Here is a 19854-nt window from a genome sequence, read left to right on the forward strand (position 1 = left end):
TAAGCTTAGTACAGTAAATTGAAGCAATAACTAAGCAGTGTCCTGGGACCTGAAAGAGTTAATGACCGTGGCTGCCTAGTGCTTAAATAACAGCTGGGCAGAGTTACCAGGCAACTCTAATTCAGTAATAACAACAGGTACAGATTTGTTCTCAATCCCAGACCAATGTTGGCCATAGTCCTTTTTCTGGAGTTGGGCTATTTTATGCTTTCTTGCTTTAATTACCTGTTATCAAATTTATTATCTCAATATGCATTTATTATACAGTAGACAATGCAAAACTGTAGAACACAGAAAATAATTTTTAGAGACATCTCATTCTCAAAAATTTGAAAAATGGTAATTTGAATGCCTGGCAGAAAGAGACAAAAGATAATGCCTATTTCTCTATGGAGAACAGCCCATTGCATTTCTTTCTCCCCTTCTGTGGCTCGCCCCACTGGCTCATGTAATTATCATTGAAGATGACAAGATTTGCTTGATCTTGGTGACCTGACTTTCCTCTTAAACTTTTTTTCACCATCAAAGAAGAAACAGTATCCTGGTCTTTCAGTAGCACATACATCGAAATTGGAGCAAATCTCAAAAATGGGATTAGCATGACCCCAACTCAAAATGACATGAAAACTATTAAAGTACTCCACATTTTTTACATTGCTAAAAAATTAAGTGAATGGTTTGTAATACTAGGCATTATTTTCACTGGTGTGTAACAGGAAACTTAAGAAATGTTTAAACAAATCATGGTGTAATTTTTTTTTTTTTTTTTATTCTTCAAAGGAGCTATGAAAGATCCAGCTAGCTTTCTGCTCTAGCATCTCCAGGGTGTAGTTCTTATACCAAGAGAGCTCTTCTCCTTCCACCTTGCATCTATATTTTAGAAAGAAACAATGAGGAGGAAAAAGACAAAAGATATGCCCCAGCTTAGTCAGACTCCTTTCAGAGAGTTTTCCTAAATCTCCCACATGGTAGATTTACACAGTATCTCCTTGGCCAGAACTGTGTCCTACGTCATCCATCCACCCCTTGCTTCAAGTATTTAAATCAAGTATTTAAGCTATATATGTTGCCATCAAAACTAAAATAGAGTTCTGTTAGTGAGGAAGAAGAGAGAAACTTCTATCAGGCAGGCAACTGCCATTGTCTGCTAGATGACATGATAGAAAGATGTGACGATACCACAAGGAATGCAGAGAAGGGCAAAGAGATTAAAACAATTTCAGAGAACAAAATAAAATGAAGAACAAACATGACCTGTCCAATAATTGACGTTCCTGTGGGGAGCTCGAAAGAGCGGTTAGTATATATTTAGTGCTTAGCACACTCTAGGTATTACTGTAGGTAATTACTACAGATGCTTTCCATATAGTAACTCATTTAATTTTCACAATAATCCTTTGGGATAAATATTCACCGTTTGCTTGTTTACTGAAACTGCTTATTTTCCATCCGCCTTATTTCCATTTTCTTTGCCTTTGTGGAAGAACAGCTTAAGACCACTCGGTGGTTGTTCCTACCCATTCAGGGGCCTGAGCAGTGGGAGGTGCAGACCAGTCTTCCGTGGCAGGCTGAACACTCCAGTCTTCATAGGGAACTGCTGAATAGGCACAGAGGACACCTTCATGCCTTTGGACAAGTCCACAACTTCAGTAGCAGTGAACTCAGGAGCGGGAACAGTCCATTCACCCGGAAATTCCTCGCTGGTCACGGCCTTTGCAGCAGCAGCCTACTCGTCCTTTTCAGTCTCTTCAGACTCTCTGTAGGAGAGATGAGGGGTGGCCTCCCCTGGGGGTTCACGAGCGATGGTGCCACGCGTGTGCAGAACTTCCCGGGCCAGCATCCCCCGCCCCCGACCCACTGCGCGAGCCCCGCCCTGTTCGGGTGGCCGCGTCCACACAGCGCCGAGGAGAGTCCGGTTACCCAAAGCGATAGCAGGCCGGTTAACAGAAGACCTCTCTGTGAGGGGCTGGTGGTCAGCCCGGGGATCCCTAACCACCGGGAGACACAGCCCCCTGCAGGCCGCCAGCCCCTGGTTAGCGAAGGTTCCGGGAGCCAAGCGGCCACAAGCAGAGTGGCTCCCGCGGCAGCAGCTGACTTGAGCACAGCCCCCGGGCCCCTGGGCCTGGCGGATATGACACTGACATCGGCCCGGTTTTTGATGGCAACAACGGCACCAGCTGCTGGCAGAAGCTTCTCATAAGATCTCTCCAGATTGGAAATACGCCATCGCTTTTCCTTTTGTGTATGTGCTGTTCCATTTGGAAGTCAGGGTTGGTGCCACCTAAGTGGGTTCCTGCTGCAAGGAATTACAGGACATCCTCCTCCTTCATTTGCAGGATGTCGGGGCTCTGGACATTGTGAAAGTTACTCTTTAGGTTACAATGGGAATGCAGAACTAAGCCCTATGATTCCCTCCCTGGGTAGCGGGAAAAGGTGTTTTATCACCATTTTAGAGATGAGAATATAGAGGCACGAAAAGAAGCCACTTGCTCATGATAAATAGAAAATAAGCTGAAGAGCCAAATCTCAAATGTAGGTGTTAGAATCTATCGTCTTTGCACCTACGCCCCAGTGCCTTCCATTAGGGTGACCAAGGTTATTGGGTTTAGCATGGACAGTCCTGAGTTCCAATACACCCCTCAGTCCCAGGCACACTGGGATGGTTGGTTACCCCATCTCCCAGAGTTAATCCTGTTATCTTTCAGAGCAGGAACATTTTCTTCTCTTTTTCTTGTTTTTTAAACAACAATATATTTTATTGGTAATAATAGACTTGAACTAACCAGTAAACCATAATCTATAAAGAATTTTTGTAAAAATGCATTTATTTTCTGATAATAAATACATCCAAATTCCAGTTTTTTAAATAAAACCAGGATGGTGGAAAAGAGCAAAATGGAAAGATAATAATCCTGGGCTCAAAACCAAATGATTAAATCAAAGAGAGGAATATTTTCAGATTCCTCTCAGGAAGTCATGTAATCAACACCATTTCTCTCAAGGTCTCTCGACATTTTCAATGCTAAAATCAACACATAGTTTTCAAGAAAATAAAAACATAATGACCACAAATCCTTAGTGGTTTTCATAATCTTTGTCTTAATCTTAGAAGATAGGAGACACAATATGTCTGAATGGTGAAACGTTTATCCAAAGTTGATAATTCTTTAAGTTTCATTTCATTTATTTTTCCTTCTTACATAAATGTGAGTTTTCTTATGGTCACAGAAAAGACAATTTAGAAGTAATTTTGGTTTTAAAGTTGAATAATCAATTTATTAATTTACAGATTCTAATTTCATTCTTCCTTAAGCATTTAACTTTGGCTTACAAATCTCATTATTCCATTATAAGTCAAGCAGATTTGAACTGTCACTTTTAATGGCCTTGAATTAATATTTGGTTACATTCTCAAATGTAGTTAATTAAACTCTTTTAAATGTTTTAAACAGGGTTTATAAATTTAATATATTGACTTTCTTTTAAGTCCTTCAATTGTCTAAATGACAAACCTTCCCAAGTAATTAAATCATTCTTATGAACTAAATTTTTTTTTAAAGATTTTATTTATTTATTTGACAGAGAGAGAGACAGCGAGAGAGGGAACACAAGCACGGGGAGTGGGAGAGGGAGAAGCAGGCTTCCTGCTGAGCAGAGAGCTCCATGCAGGGCTCGATCCCAGGACCCTGGGATCATGACTTGAGCCGAAGGCAGACGCTTAACGACTGAGCCACCCAGGCGCCCCCTTATGAACTAAATTAGTTAAATTTAAAAATATGGTGAAACTTAAGGTCCACTAAATGTTCTAATACTATATATAAACAGTAAAATTTCTACTTAAATTCATAAATCTAAATCAATTACTCAATTCTACATTTTATTTATTTATTTTTAAAGACTTTACTTATTCACTTGAGAGAGAGAGAGAGAGACAAAGAGCACAAGCAGGGGGAGAGGCAGAGGGAGTGGAAGAAGCAGACTCCCCACCGAGCTGGGAGCCGGACATGGGACTCAACATGGGGCTCGATGTGGGGCTCGATCCCAGAACCTAGAGATCATAACCTGAGCTGAAGGCAGATGCTTAACCCTCTGAACCACCCAGGCACCCCTCAATTCTACATTTTTAATTGGAATCACATGTCTATGTTGTTAATCTAATCAGTATAATTCTTGTTAGTATTACAAGCTATAGTGCTAAATATGCACAGATTCTTTAGCAAAAGAAAATATTAATATGACATATTAATGACATTAATATGGTCTATTTCTATTATTAATTCTATAACTCTTATGGGTATTAAAAATGATATCTGGTCTGAATTTTGGGTATTTCTCTCAGGTTTTCTATAACAATTGTAGTCATAACTTTTTTTTTTTTTTAAGATTTTATTTATTTATTTGACAGAGAGAAGCACAGAGAGAGAGGGAACACAAGCAGGGGGAGTGGGAGAGGGAGGAGCAGGCTTCCTGCCGAGCAGGGAGACCCACGCGTGGCTCGATCCCAGGACCCTGGGATCATGACCCGAGCCGAAGGCAGACGCTTAACGATTGAGCCACCCAGGTGCCCCTAGTCATAACTTTTAAAGGTATTCTACTAGTTCCTCTGTTTAATTCAACTAAAATTAAACACTTTTTTAAAAAAGATTTTTTATTATTCATTAGAGAGGGAGAGCTCGAGCAAGAGCATGACTAGGGGGAGTGTCAGAGGGAGAAGGAGCAACAGACTCCTCAATGAGCAGGGATCCCGATGTGGGGTTCGATCCTAGGACCTCAGGATCATGACCTGAGCTGAAGGCAGACACTTAACTGATTAAGCCACCCAGGTACCCCCAAATTAAACACTTTTTAATAGCTTCTGATTTGTAAGTTTCTCTCTCGCTCACTCTCCCACGTGAGTAGGTGTATATATTTGCGTATGTCTTTGTGATTGTGTGTTGTGTGTATTTGTGTGTGTTTGTGTGTGTATTTATGTGTATGTGTATTTGTATGTGTTTGTATGCATGTGTATGTGTGTGAGGTGGTAGTGGAAGAGAATGACTCCCAGTATTTTCAGAGAGAGCTGATAAGAATACTCACCAATAATAATAATAATAATACCAGTGATTTCAAAATAGTGGGATTTAGGGATATTTGCTGCTTTTTACCTAAATTTTTTTCTCTATTGCTTGAACAAGCAAGTGTCAACTTTAAGAGAAAAAAAGAAAAGCTCTCTATTTTATTTTTTTTGAAGATTTTATTTCTTTTTTTTTAGAGAGAGAGCACGTGCATGCGAGCAGAGAAGGGGCAGATAGAAAGGAAGAGAGAGAATCTTAAGCAGGATCCACGCTCAGCACAGAGCCCTTTGTGAGGCTTGAGATCATGTCCTGAGCCAAAATCAAGTCAGACACTTAACCCACTGAGCCACCCAGGTACCCTAAGATTTTATTTTTAAATAAATTCTACACCCAATGTGAGGCTTGAACTCATAACCTCAAGATCAAGAGTTACACGTTTGACTGACTGAGCCAGCCAGGCACACTGTAAAGTTTTTTGTTTTTGTTTTTTTTTAAAGATTTTATTTATTTATTCATGAGAGACAGAGAGAGAGAGACAGAGGGAGAAGCAGGCTCCCAAGGAGCAGGGAGCCCGATGCGGGACTCGATCCCAGGACGCTGGGATCATGACCTGAGCCGAAGGCAGACGCTTAACCATCTGAGCCACCCAGGCGCCCTGTAAAGTATTTTTTAAAAGGACAACTTCTTTTGTACTGACATGGAAAGATATCTAGATCATATTCTTAAGTTAAAAAAGGAGATTCAGAATAATACATATAGTATTATCCCATTTTTGGAAAAAAACTGGGATAAAAATTTAATGTATGTATAGTGATGGGTCTCAAAAAATACACAGTATCTCTGGGGTAGGTCTGGAATTGGGGGCTGGAAGTATGTGATATGTAGCTGCCTAGAATAGGAACTTTAACCTAACCAAGAAGGAAGTTTACTTTGGGGTCACATAAATCTAGGCTCTAGGCTTTTCCAGGTTTGGTCCCACCATCTTTCAGGTGTGTCTCCCATATTCACAGTCACAAGATTGTTGTTGTACCTCCAGGCATTACCTCCAAATTCCAGTCATGAAGAAGTTAAAGAGAAAAAAAATGTGTTCCAGATGAGTTTATGTCTTTCTCAGGGGAAAAAAAAAAACAGCTCTCCCTGAAGTCATGCCCAGTTAGCATATATCTCATTGGCTGACTGGGCCATATGACCACACGGCTGCAGGAAACTGAAAAGCCTAGCTTGTCAGTGGGCACATTAATCCTTCAAACATAACAGAATTGCTTAACATTAAGGGAGAAAAGATAGTTTATATATATATACTCCTATAGTATTTCCATTTTTATGATAAGAATGTACTTACGGAGTGTGTGTGTGGATTTTTAATTTATAAAGAATTTGTGTAGACAATGAGTGGAGGAAGGGCATTCCAGATAGAGAAAATCGTCTGATTTAAAATATCTAAATATGTGGAAAATATTTCTAGTATAATTGTATGTGATTGTATATACTTTTCGTTAAAAAGATGAATTGCTAAAATGATCTAAACTGTTATAATGAATTTCTTTTTTTTTTAAAGATTTTATTTATTTATTCATGAGAGACAGAGAGAGAGAGAGAGAAGCAGAGGGAGAAAGAAGCAGGCTCCCAAGGAGCAGGGAGCCCGATGCGGGACTTGATCCCAGGACCCTGGGATCATGACCTGAGCTGAAGGCAGACGCTTAACCATCTGAGCCACCCAGGCGCCCTATAATGAATTTCTTATGCAACATAATGCACTGTGTTCAAGATACAACATTTAGAATAAACTAAAAGCTGGAACACAGAAAATGCTTTATGTAGGTTAAGCACTGGTTTGGTTGTTATTATAGCATTCACTGACACCCAGGCAGTTGGGAAACTAGCTGGAGAGAATCATGCACCAGCCCAAGTGAAAAAAATCTATTATTTGCTCTTCATACTCAAAAAACTAAAAAAAAAAAAAAAAAAACCACATTTATTTGTAAATCAAATAGTAACATGAGATCGAAGCTTGGAAAACAAAAACCCTCAATTACTCTACAACTATTTATTTTATTTTTTTTTAAAGTGAACATTTTTTAAATTTTATTAATTTAATTTAAGTAATCTCTACATCGGATGTGGGGCTTGAACTCATGACCCAGAGATCAAGAGTTGCACGCTCCTCCAACTGAGCCAGCCAGGCGCCCCACGACAATTTTTAAATTTAAAAGATTTTTGTCCATCCATTCTCTATCCTTCTGTGTATATGTTTCACCTATCTGTAATTTTAAACGACTTTCTACTTTGTAAACTGGAAACCAATTATTACGGAGAAGAATTAATGCAAACGTTTTTCTTATTTGCATAAACAAAGAGATAAAAGCAGTGAGGTCTAAAAGAGTAAATAGTGCGATATGTTCTCTTCTCTGCACTTTGTTTTCCAAAATTCTGTGTTTGAAAGTAGGTGACAGGGTGCTCAATCAGCAGCACATATACTAAAATTGGAGGGAGAGGAGGTAACAGGTTTTTCTGTATTTTAAAAAAACTATTGTCTTTTTGAGAAAGAGTGCGACCCACGCATTGGAAGGGGAGGTCTCAGAAGGTGAAGCTCTGGAAGTAGATTGTGTGCTCTGGATGGAGGAAGCAGCTGCCTGAGGAGGAACAGGAGCAGCTCGGGGTGAGCTTCAGAGCCCAGAGCTGACAGGATCAAGAGGCACTGAGGGTAGGAAGGATGAGTCAGAAGCCTGGGCTGGGGGAAATTCAGAGGATGTGGGGGCAAGGCAAGTTCCTCATCTCGACTATTGACTTCTGGAGGGAAGTAGTTCCCTCCCTTGTGTGTTTGGGGGAAAGTCATGAATTCTAGAGAATGGCACAAACTAAGCAAGGAGATGGACTGAGAGAAAGTCCTATGATTGCAATAAAACTTTTACAGGTCTAGAAGTAAAAATTAAATTAAGTTAAATTAAATTAAATTAATTAGGTGGCATTGCAAAGTCTCCTCAAAAATGTTTGTCCCTTCTGCCCCACTGGCTCTGTAGGCCCCTTGGTGCCTGTACTGTGTTTTGTATTTGTTAAGTGTTCACTAAGAACATATTACATAGGGCGCCTGGGTGGCTCAGATGGTTAAGCGTCTGCCTTCGGCTCAGGTCATGATCCCAGGGTCCTGGGATCGAGTCCCGCATCGGGCTCCCTGCTCCTTGGGAGCCTGCTTCTCCCTCTGCCTCTCTCTGTCTCTAATGAATAAATAAATAAAATCTTTTAAAAAAAAAAAAAGAACTTATTACATGACTGAGGATTGGACTGATAGCCCCAGATGGATCATCCTAGGAGAAAACATTTGTACAAAATGTCTTTCAGATTTGTAATCCTGGCATCCCCTGGGTTGATTTCTCTGTCTTTACTATCTTCCAGAGAACAGGGACCTGTCTGTGTTACGGAGTTCTGTAACCTGTAGCCTATGGGATCTCTTTCCTCGTCAGCATTTTAATCCAGGACTCAAGATTTGTCTGTCACTTGCTGGTGGTTGCACAGCACCTCTCTTCCTCACAGCAACACTATCACTACCTGTGCTGCTCATTGCCCCCCACTAAGACACCAGCCATGGCACCGCATCACATCAGGCTCGGACCAAGCAGAGGACTCCATCCTAACCACTGGCCTGTGGGCCGGCAGTCCTCAGGCGCTGACAGAAAGCTTTCTATACAATGGGGAAAAGATGGTCTCTTCAACAAATGCTGCTGGTGAGACAGGGAAACTGAAGGGACCCCATGAGAAAAAAAGCTGGTTCTTTCTCCTTGGCTTCTTTTCCCGTTTCTATTCTTGCTAAGGTCTGCACCCCCACCCACTCTACACATGCCTTGTCATACAAATAGCATATGTCTTCCCTGCAAGGGACAAGGAGTTATTAATGATTGCTCTAGAATAGATAACATTTGAGGAAGGACCAGGTGAGAATGACTGGAAGAAGCTACCATGTGCGTATTCCAGACCACGGGCATTAGACATCTTGATGCCAAGGCTCCCTGGCTCCCAGGAATAACACCTGGGCCCTCATCTTTGTTCTAACTGGTTCCTGGATGCCTGAGAGGACATGTGCACCAGACCACCATCTTCAATAAAAAACCACAGACCCCAAAGACGGGACTCATGTTTCTTTCCTTCCTGAGTCTCCCAGAGAGTCTCTCTCTATCTGTTCTCTCTATATCTTCAATAAACTCTGCTTTCACTTTCTTCTGGCTCATGTTTTTTTTTTAACGATTTTATTTATTTATTTGAGACAGAGAGAATGAGAGACAGCACGAGAGGGAGGAGGGTCAGAAGGAGAAGCAGACTCCCTGCCGAGCAGGGAGCCCGATGCGGGACTCGATCCTGGGACTCCAGGATCATGACCTGAGCCGAAAGCAGTCGCCCAACCAACTGAGCCACCCAGGCGCCCTCTGGCTCATGTTTGATTTCCATCCTTCGTGAAGCCAAGGACCCTCTCGGCTGGTCCCATGGGACTGCCCCCCTCCCCAAACATGGTCCTCAGACCCAGCCTGCCTGCATCACTGGAAAAATTGGATGGAGAAAAGAAAGAAAGAAAGGAAAGAAAGAGAAAGAAAGAAAAAGAAAGAAAGAAAGAAAGAGAGGAAGGAAGGAAGGAAGGAAGGAAGGAAGGAAGGAAGGAAGAGAGAGAGAGAGAGGGAGGAAGGGAGGGAGAGAGGGAGGGAGGGAGGGAGGAAGGAAGGAAGGAAGGAAGAAAGAAAGGAAGAAAGAAAGAAAAAGAAAGGAAAGAAAGAGAGAAAGAGAAAAAGAAAGAAAGAAAGAGAAAGAAAGAAAGAAAGAAAGAAAGAAAGAAAAAGAAAGAAAGAAAGAAAGAAAGAAAGAAAGAAAGAAAGAAAAGAAAGAGAGAGAGAGAGGAAGGAAGAAACTAGACCACTTCCTTACACTATACACAAAAATAAACTCAAAATGGATTTTTTTTTTAAAGATTTTATTTATTTATTTGACAGAGAGAGACACAGTGAGAGAGGGAACATAAGCAGGGGGAGTGGGAGAGGGAGAAGCAGACTTCCCACTGAGCAGGGAGCCCGATGCGGGGCTCGATCCCAGGACCCTGGGATCATGACCTGAGCCGAAAGCAGACGCTTAACGACTGAGCCACCCAGGCGCCTCACTCAAAATGGATTAAAGACCTAAATGTGAGACCTGAAACCATAAAATTCCTGGAAGAAAACATAGGCAGAAATGTCTCTGACATCAGCTGTAGAAATATTTTTCTAGGTATGTCTCCTCAGGCAAGGGAAACAAAAGCAAAAATAAACAGTTGGGATTACACCAAAATAAAAAGCTTTTGCACAGTGGAAAAATGCATCAACAAAATGAAAAGGCAACCTACTGAATGGGAGAAGATATTAGCAAATGATATATGTGATAAGGGATTAATATTCAAAATATATAAAGAAATCAGAAAACCCAACACACACCAAAAACCCCACAAATAATCCGACTGAAAAATGGGCAGAAGACCTGAATAAACATTTTTCCAAAGACATACAGATGGCCAACAGATACATGAAAAGAAGCTTAACATCATTGATTATCAGGGAAATGCAAATCAAAACCATAGTGAGATATCACCTTACACCTGTCAGAGTGGCTACTATCAAAATGACAAGAAATAACAAGTATTGGCAGGATGTGGAGGAAAAGGAACCCTTGTGCACTGTTGGTGGGAATGCAAACTGGTGTAGCCACTGTGGAAAACAGTATGGAGGTTCCTCAAAAAATTAAAAATAGAAATACCATATGATCCAGTAATTCCACTACTGGGTATTTACCCAAAGAAAATGAAAACACTAATGCAAAAAGATATATGCATCCTTATGTTGCAGCATGATTACAACAGCCAAGGTATGCAAACTAAGTGTCCATCAGTAGATAAATAAAGAAGATGTGGTATGTATACACAACAGAATACTACTCAGCCATACAAAAGAAAAGAAATCTTGCCATTTACAACAACATGGATGGAACTAGAGAGTATAATGCTAAGTGAAATAAGTTAGACAGAGAAAGACAAATACCATATGATTCACTCATATGTGGAATTTAAGAAACAAATGAACAACATAGAAGAAACCAAGAAATAGACTCTTAACTATAGAGAACTGATGGTTACCAGAGGGGAGGTGGATGGGGGGATGGGTGAAATAGGGGATGGGGATTAAGAGGTACAAACTTCCAGTTACAAAATAATCACAGAGATGAAAAGTACAGCATAGGAAATATAGTCAATTAGATTATAATAACATTGTTTGGTGACAGATGGTGACTACACTTATTGTGGTGAGTGCTGAGTAATGTACAGAATTGTTGAATCCTTGTGTTGTATACCTGAAACTAATATAATACTGTATGTTAGCTATACTTCAACAAAAAATAATAATGGATGAAAAATTAACTATATAAAAATCATGCCAGATTTTACTAAGAATATATAACATCTTGCCATCACTCCAAACTCCAGTTATTACTTATACATTCCACAGGAAAGTTACATCATCTTGTTAAATATAACGTTTATTCGTGAGCACTCCCTTCCATGGCTTTTCTCCTAATTCAGACCATTAATACACCTCATGCAGATCCATGGATCTGCCTAGCTCCTGGAGGACAGGAGTTCCAGGCCCTACATTACCTCCAATTTATCTACCTACCATGTACTAAGACATCTTCATGAAGCACAGATTTGATCATGAGACTCTCCCAATCAAAAATCTTTAATGAGGGCGCCTGGGTGGCTCAGTCGTTAAGCGTCTGCCTTCGGCTCAGGTCATGATCCCAGGCTCCTGGGATCGAGTCCCACATCGGGCTCCCTGCTCCGCGGGAAGCCTGCTCTCCCTCTCCCACTCCTGCTGCTTGTGTTCCTGCTCTCGCTATCTCTGTCTCTGTCAAATAAATAAATAAATAAAATCTTAAAAAAAAAATCTTTAATGATTTCCTGTTGCAGAAGATAAACACCAGCTGCCTCTCAAGTCATGCCCACCTCCATAACCCCACATCGACTTGGGCCTCATTTCACACTCCTTTCAATCGTTCAAGGTATTCCTGATATACTGAATTTTCACCAACCGTAGAAGTTTTCCTAGACCTTCCTCCATACTCCAGGAGCTTTCTGAACCTCTTTTAACAATTTGTCTTGTGCTAAACTGATCTATGTATTGGCCTCTTCCATAAAACTGAAACCCAGGGACCAGAATTAGTATTTCATTCATCCTCCTCACTCCCATGTCTTCTTGGATAATTTAGCTGTGTGGTATAAAAGTATAAAAGGGGCATCACTATCTACACACGACCTTTGAATTCTTCTTCCTGGGGCAATAGCAAATTGGAGCAAAACGGATACTTGGCTTAGGCTATGCCAATCAGATTCTCTTCTTCTGAATTTGGAAACAGAACACACACAAAATCACACACAAACTCTAGCTGGCAGGTCACGTAGACATAGAGCCTGAAACTATGAGTTAGGGGTAGCTCCTATGGGTCATGTATAAGCTGGTCAGAGAGCAGACAGGAGGCTGACAGAAGGCAGAATGAAGCAGAAATACGGCAGGGGCAAAATGCCATGCAGTGGGGGGGAGGGGGGCGGAAAGAAACAAAAGACAGAAAGGAAAAGGGTGTGTAGGTCAGGGGAAGGAAAGGAAGATGTCTGGCAGCTTGCTAGTTCCAGTGAGGGCAGCCTGCCCTGTTAACATAGGCGCTATGAGACTTCTCTGCACCCTTAGCCTTCACATAAACAAGCCTGAATTAGAACTGTCTTTCCTTACAACTAAGGAATACCTTATTAATACAACCTAGCATTTACTTTGCTCATTAAATGTTTTGAAATTGAAGTGTTAGACAGCATTACATTAAGTAGAATTTCCTCAAGTTGAACTGGCACTGGGCAGCTTCAGGAATACAAGGCACAGGTGAACCAACGTTCTACGCATGATGGCTGCTAGTTGTTTTCACTGAGCGGGTCCTCCGATGTGGAGGGAAGAAGGCAGAACTTTCTCCACTGTTCCAAACTGTCTCACAGATTTTGCATTAAAAAATCAAGAGTCATTTCTCCAGAGCAATACACATTTATAACCTATGCTATTAAAAATGAATGGTTCAATATTTTATATTTTATTCTAGATTTTCAATAATCTTGAGGTTAATTTGTTATTGATTGATAGAATGAGCACTATTACTGGAAGCTACATATAAAATATTCATAAGCATAATCCTAGGGACTGAATTAGTCATAGGAGATAGGATTAAAATGTATAGAATTCTCTTTGCCGACCTTAATAAGAGGGCCAAAGTACAGCTTCCACTGTAATTGGACCTTGCATACTAGATCAGAATTGACCTATGGTAAAATTTGACCATTATTTAAACATTTCTTTTCTGAAACCCCTTCCTAAATTGGAATAAATAAATTATATACTAGTCAGTGCAAGAAATACTTTAAACATGAAACTTAGCTTGCCTACAACACAGAGGCTATGTTGCTAAAACAAATTTTAAGAATACATTTCACGTGTTATTGTAACTTATAACTATTACCTTTTGTGTGTGCAGTTAAATGTACGTATGTGACCAGAAGTATAAAACAATGTCTATACAAGATGGGTGCTTTTTACCACAATGAGAAATATTTAGAGAATAGCTTGATTGCTTCATCAAATAAAAAGAAAGGCAGGGCGCCTGGGTGGCTCAGATGGTTAAGCGTCTGCCTTCGGCTCAGGTCATGATCCCAGGGTTCTGGGATCGAGTCCCACATCGGGCTCCCTGCTCCTTGGGAGCCTGCTTCTCCCTCTGCCTCTCTCTCTCTCTCTGTCTCTCATGAATAAATAAATAAAATCTTTAAACAAAAAAAGAAAGGCAGTGTTTTACATGTTCTTACCCTTACCTCATTTAATATTATTTTTTATATGTTCATGTGTGTAGCTATTTAGGCAGAGTGGAGCAAAATGCAGGATCCTGGTCATTTGGGCCAAAGAAATGGAAAATGTTGACTGTTTCTTCCACTTGGCTTCACCTCTGTCAGAGAAAAGGAGTCAGCCAAGAAATTTGATGCTAATGCAGACTAAAGGAGATGCTGCTGAGTAAGAAGTTAAGAAATGCTATTCGCATTAGAAACATATAATTTGGGACTGTATATATACATATAATATATATATCATCTATTATATATATCATTTCCTTATGAAATTCATTTATGGAAAGCAATTTGGGTAGATTGCATGTACGTTAAAATGACAAAGAAAAAAATAAAAAGACACTGCTCCAGTGTCCTTGAGTCTTCTTAAACTCTTCCTGTGAACTTGTTAGTCTGTAAGTTTATAGTAGAGAACTGGCCAGCTTTGCACAACCAAAGCAGAGCAGATACCCAGCCCACTCATTCATAAGGTGCCAAATCCAAGGTAGAACAATCCAGGGTGGTGTGAGCTGGGAACAGATACTGCCCACATTTACCAGCTAACTCTTGTCACCCCATTTGATCTGACTGCATCAAAACTGGTTGGAAGGACAAGTTCTGCATTGTTAATATATGTGACACTTTACTTTTAGAGCTTATTAAGTGCTTTGGACCAATATTTCAGTTTGATTCATTATAAACCAAGATATATTCAAGGAAAAGATCTGTATAGGATAAGAAGTAATGAAAATTATTCTGTCTTTTTAATGTACTTTTTTTTTTTTTTTACTTTTTCCTCTTTTTTTTAAAGAATATGATAGCCATTAAAAGATCAATTGAGGAGTGCCTGGGTGGCTCAGTGGTTAAGTGTTCGACTCTTGATTTCAGCTCAGGTCATGATCTCAGGGTAAATGCTATTTTTCAGAGCTTCACTCCTTTTCCCAGATTCTCTCCAAGGCAGGCTCTGGGTCCACCAGTGAGGTGTGCAGCTACACAAGGTCATAGCCAGGAAATGGAGACAAGGTAGGTCCTGGGAAAAACATAGTGTCTTCTATATTCTCCATGGTCTAAGATCAAGTGGCTGGTCTCTACTACTTCCTGGACTGACTCCCTGTCAGGCAGGTACCTTGCGGCATCCTGCAGCTGTCCACAACCAAAATCTATAGCTGGTGTCACTGTGATCTGTTCTCCTCAGTTCAGTGAGGGCAGTGCTCTCCCTCAAAGACTCAGTCAGCTCTTAATGACATAGCCCAGAAGCCTGATCAAGCCTTACTTGAAGCTAGCCCTACTTGCAGATTTTTCAGTTACCATTCAGAAACCATCTACTTCTCTTTATTGTTTAACCCAATTTAGGTTTATGTGCATTGAAACATAAAGACTTGTAATTTATTTCAATTTCTGTATTTTTATGTGCAACTTAGCACTGCTGTGACAGTCACCATGTTTAAAAATGTTTTGCAAACTATTATAAAAGAACAAAAAGGAAATGATTATGCAGGAAACCAATAACGCATCAAATAACAAGATCCTGCTTCCAAAGACTTTCTTCTCTCCTATTGAGCCATACATTGGCTTTGATTGGTGTTGGCCTTCCACTTCTCCAGGGATTAATGTGTTTCAAAGGTGTTGTCCTAGAGATGCTCTGTTCTAGAATCTTTGTTGGTGTGTTTGCAAGTAGTGGATATAAATAAATGGCAGTGACATGAAGGGTGTGAAGTAGCTCCTTCCAGAGCCAGAGCACCAAATGGGGGGCTGTGGTCAGAAAGTAGGTAGCTGTGATATCTCAGGAGCAGATGATTTTCTTGATCAATGATAGTGACTGCTCCAGTGGAGTGGGGATGGAAAGGGCAGGGCAGGCCAGCACATTTTGGGATGATGCTCAATATCAACAGGATGTCATCAGGAACTGGACCTGGACCTGGACTGTCTCATGATGGTATCCCAATAATCTGGGTCCAGGTACATGTATATAGATTAGTTATGTGGGGCGCCTGGGTGGCTCAGTTGTTAAGCATCTGCCTTCGGCTCAGGTCATGATCCTGGGGTCCTGGGATCGAGTCCCACATTGGGCTCCCTGCTCTGCGGGAAGCCTGCTTCTCCCTCTCCCACTCCCCCTGCTTGTGTTCCCTCTCTTGCTGTCTCTCTCTCTGTCAAATAAATAAACAAAATCTTTAAAAAAAAAATTTAGATTAGTTATGTGTCTGAAGGTGTTCAGACACACATGGAGAGGCACCAAAAGTATTCAAAGACTATGTGAAAAATTTCGAAGCAGCAGGATGTCCTGCTGTTGATTTTGTAGCAAAGCAAGAGTACTGGCTGCCAGTTCATCTGTAACCAGTCATCCTGGTAGAAACAGCATCCTTTCCCAGGGGTGCTTTTGGTGGCTTTCAAGCAAAGTTAAACAGAGCTGTTTATAGACATTTATTTGCTGCCTGTACCGAAAGGTCTCCATCAACTGTCTTCAAGAACATAGTGCTTAGGAAGGTACAGGTGAGAAAGGCTCCATAAAAGGGGGTGATAATGGCACAGAGTCTTTAACAATGTCCAGAAGCTCCCCAAGTTAACAGGGAAGAAAAAAGAGACCATGAATATGCAAAGGAATTGCAAAATAATGGCTTATCTGCGGAACTGCTAGTAGTTGGGTGTGGTAATATTGTGTACACATGGAGAAGAGAGAAGATGAAACCAAGGAAAGTAGGCACTTATATGTGGAATCACCACTTACCTGTGGTGAAAGTCCTTGTCTGACAGGCCTAGGATTTTTCATTTTATGCCATGGGTGATGAGTTACCATCAGAGGATTTTAAACAAAGAAATGACATCATCAACTTCACATTTTTTGGAGAAACTCTGGTGAAGAAAGAAACCCAAAAGACCAACAAATAATAAGAGAGGAAATGGTAAGGGCCTGTACTGAGGCAGGTCTAGACATGTCTGCAAAGGAAGACAGGATCATCAGGAGGTGGGGTAAGCTAGAACTAGTGATGAATTACAAGTGGAGCTAAAGGGAAGAGTCTAGCTGAGTCCCAGAGTTCTCCACTTGACAATGGATGGATTGTAAATGAGAGCACAAGAGAAGGCATGTGTTTGAGTGGTGGGTAGAAAGGAAGATATTTCATTTAGAGTTTATGAGACATCCCGGTGAACACGTCTAGTGGTCAGGCGAGTGTCAGGTATAGAGAAAAAATGAGGATTGAGAGACAGATTTAAAAGATATAAACATATAGAAAGCAATTAAAGTCATTGGACCTTGCCTAGAGAGTGCAGACTATGCCCTGAACCTAAGAATTTCCTCATGACAGGAGGAAATCAGGACTTTTTTTGCAATATATGGGTAGCAATTTCTTTTCTTTTTCTTTTAAAGGTTTATTTTATTTATTTATTTTAGAGAGAGAATGTGTATGCACGAGCAGGGAGCGTGGGTGGTGGGGGTGACAGAGGGAGAGGATCTCAAGCAGACTCCATGCTTGAGCGTGGGCTTGATGCAGGGCTCGATCTCATGACGCTGAGATCACGACCTGGGCCTAAATGAAGAGTCAGATACTCAACCGACTGAGCCACCCAGGCACTCCAGGTAGCAATTTCTTTATGAAACCTTCACAGACTTCCCTGAGCAAAATTAAGACTTCCCACGTGTATTATTTTGCAAGGGCTGCCATAGCAAAATATGAAAGACAGGGTGGTTTAAACAACAGAGATTTATTTTCTTACAAGGCTGGAGACTAGAAACCCAAGATCAAGATGTTGCCTGTTTAATTCCAAGGTTTCTCTCCTTGGCTTGCAGATAGCTGTCTACTGGCTATGTCTTCACATGGTCATCTGTGTGTGTGTGTGTGTCTGTATCCTAATCTCTTCTCCTTCTTAAAAAATTTGTTTGTTTAAACAAGTCATTTGGATGACCAGCTTCTTTGTTTTTAATTCAAGTATAATTGACATTTATATTATATTATATTTGTAATACATATATAATATGTATTACAATTATATTACTTTCAGGTATACAACAAAGTGATTTGATAATTATATACATTACAAAATGCTCACTATGAAAAGTGTAGTTACCATCTGTCACCATATGACACTATTACAATATTATTGACTATATAATGTTGTGCTTTCCATCCCCATGACTTCTTTATTTTATAACTGGAAGTTTGTATCTCTTAATCATCTTCAACTATTTTGCCCCTCCCCCCACCCCCTGCCCTCTGGCAACCATGAGTTTGTTCTCTGTATTTATGTGTCTGTTTCTGCTTTTTGTTTATTTTTTAGACTCCACATATGAGTGCAATCATATAGAATTTGTCTTTTGTCTGACTTATTTCACTTAGTATAATATGCTCTAGGTCCATCCATGTTGTCGCAAATGGCAAGGTTTCATTTTTCTAATGACTGATAATATTCCGTTGTGTCTATATATCACTTCTTCTTTTTCCATACATCTGTTGATGGACACTTAGGTTGCTTCCAAATCGTGGCTATGGTAAATCATGCTGTGGTATATATAGGGATGCATATATCTTTTTGAATTAGTGTTTTTGTTTTCTTTGGTAAATACCCAGAAGTAGAATTACTGGGTTGTATGGTATTTCTCTTTTTAATTTTTTGAGGAAACTGCATAATATTTTCCACTGTGGCTGCACCAATTTATATTTCCACCAACAGAGCATGAGGGTTCCTTTTTCTCCACATTCTCACCAACACTTGTTATTTCTTGTTGGTTTTGATAGTAGCCACTCTGACAGGTGTAAGGTGATATCTCATTATGGTTTTGTTTTCTCATTATTGTTTTGATTTGCATTTCCCTGATGATTAGTGGTGTTGAACATCTTTTCATGTATCTGTTGGCTATCTGTATGTCTTTGGAAAAATGTCTATTTAGGTCCTCTGACCATTTTTTTTTTTGTAATATTTTTTATTGCCCATGTTTTAAAAAATATGGAATGCTTCATGAATTTGCGTGTCATCCTTGCACAGGGCCATGCTAATCTTCTCTGTATTGTTCCAATTTTAGTATATGTGCTGCCAAAGTGAGGACTCTCTGCCCATTTTCTAATTGTATTATTTGTGGGTGGTTTTTTTTTTAAATCTGTGTTGGGTTTTATGAGTTCTTTATATATTTTGGATATTAACCCCTTATCAGATATCTTCTCCCATTCAGTAGGTTGACTTTTCCTTTTTTTGATCATTTCCTTCATTGTGCAAAAGTTCTTTAGTTTGATGTAATCCCAACTGTTTATTTTCGCTTTTGTTCCCCTTGCCTGAGGAGACATATCCAGAAAAATCTTGTGAACACCAATGTCCAAGTTTTTACTGCCTATGTTCTCATTTAGGAGTTTTATGGTTTTAGGTCTCACAGTTAGGGCTTTAATCCATTTGAGTTTGGGTTTTTTTAAAGAGAGGTGGGGGAGGGGCAAAAGGAGAGGGAGAGAGAGAATCATAAGCAGACTCCACGCCCAGCACAGAGCCTGATGCAGGGCTCCATCTTATGACTCTGAGATCATGATCTGACCTGAAATCAAAAGTTGAATGCTTAACAGACTGAGCCACCCAGGCTCCCCCGACAATATTAATTCTACCAAGATGATGTATGTTTCCATTTATTTGTGTCCTCCTCAATTTCTTTCATCAATATCTTAGTTTTTAGAGTACAGGTCTTTAACTTCCTTTCTTAAATTTATTACTAGGCATTTTATTCTTTTTGATGCAATTGTAAATGGGACTGGTTTCTTAATTTCTCTTTCTGCTACTTTGTAATTAGGGCATAGAAATGCAACAGATTTCTGTATATTGATTTTGTATCCTGCCACTTTACTGAATTCATTAACTAGTTCCAATAGTTTTTTGGTGGAATCTTTAGGGTTTTCATATCATCTGCTAATAGTG

General features: G+C 40.2%; 1 non-coding gene and 1 pseudogene across 1 annotated transcript; both read right to left on the reverse strand.

Annotated features, from left to right (window-relative positions):
* Positions 1-1439: 1439 nt before the first annotated feature.
* Positions 1440-16735, reverse strand: LOC135364370 (small ribosomal subunit protein uS2-like; annotated as a pseudogene).
* A 2165-nt stretch (positions 16736-18900) lies between these two features.
* Positions 18901-19006, reverse strand: LOC123834953 (U6 spliceosomal RNA). The gene has a single exon (XR_006788528.1). It is a non-coding gene; the product is annotated as a U6 spliceosomal RNA (small nuclear RNA).
* Between the last annotated feature and the right edge of the window lie 848 nt (positions 19007-19854).

This window comes from Mirounga angustirostris, unplaced genomic scaffold, assembly GCF_029215605.1.
Source record: "Mirounga angustirostris isolate CCGP_5_RB_7025 unplaced genomic scaffold, mMirAng1.0.hap1 SCAF_1, whole genome shotgun sequence".
Lineage (NCBI taxonomy): Eukaryota > Metazoa > Chordata > Mammalia > Carnivora > Phocidae > Mirounga > Mirounga angustirostris.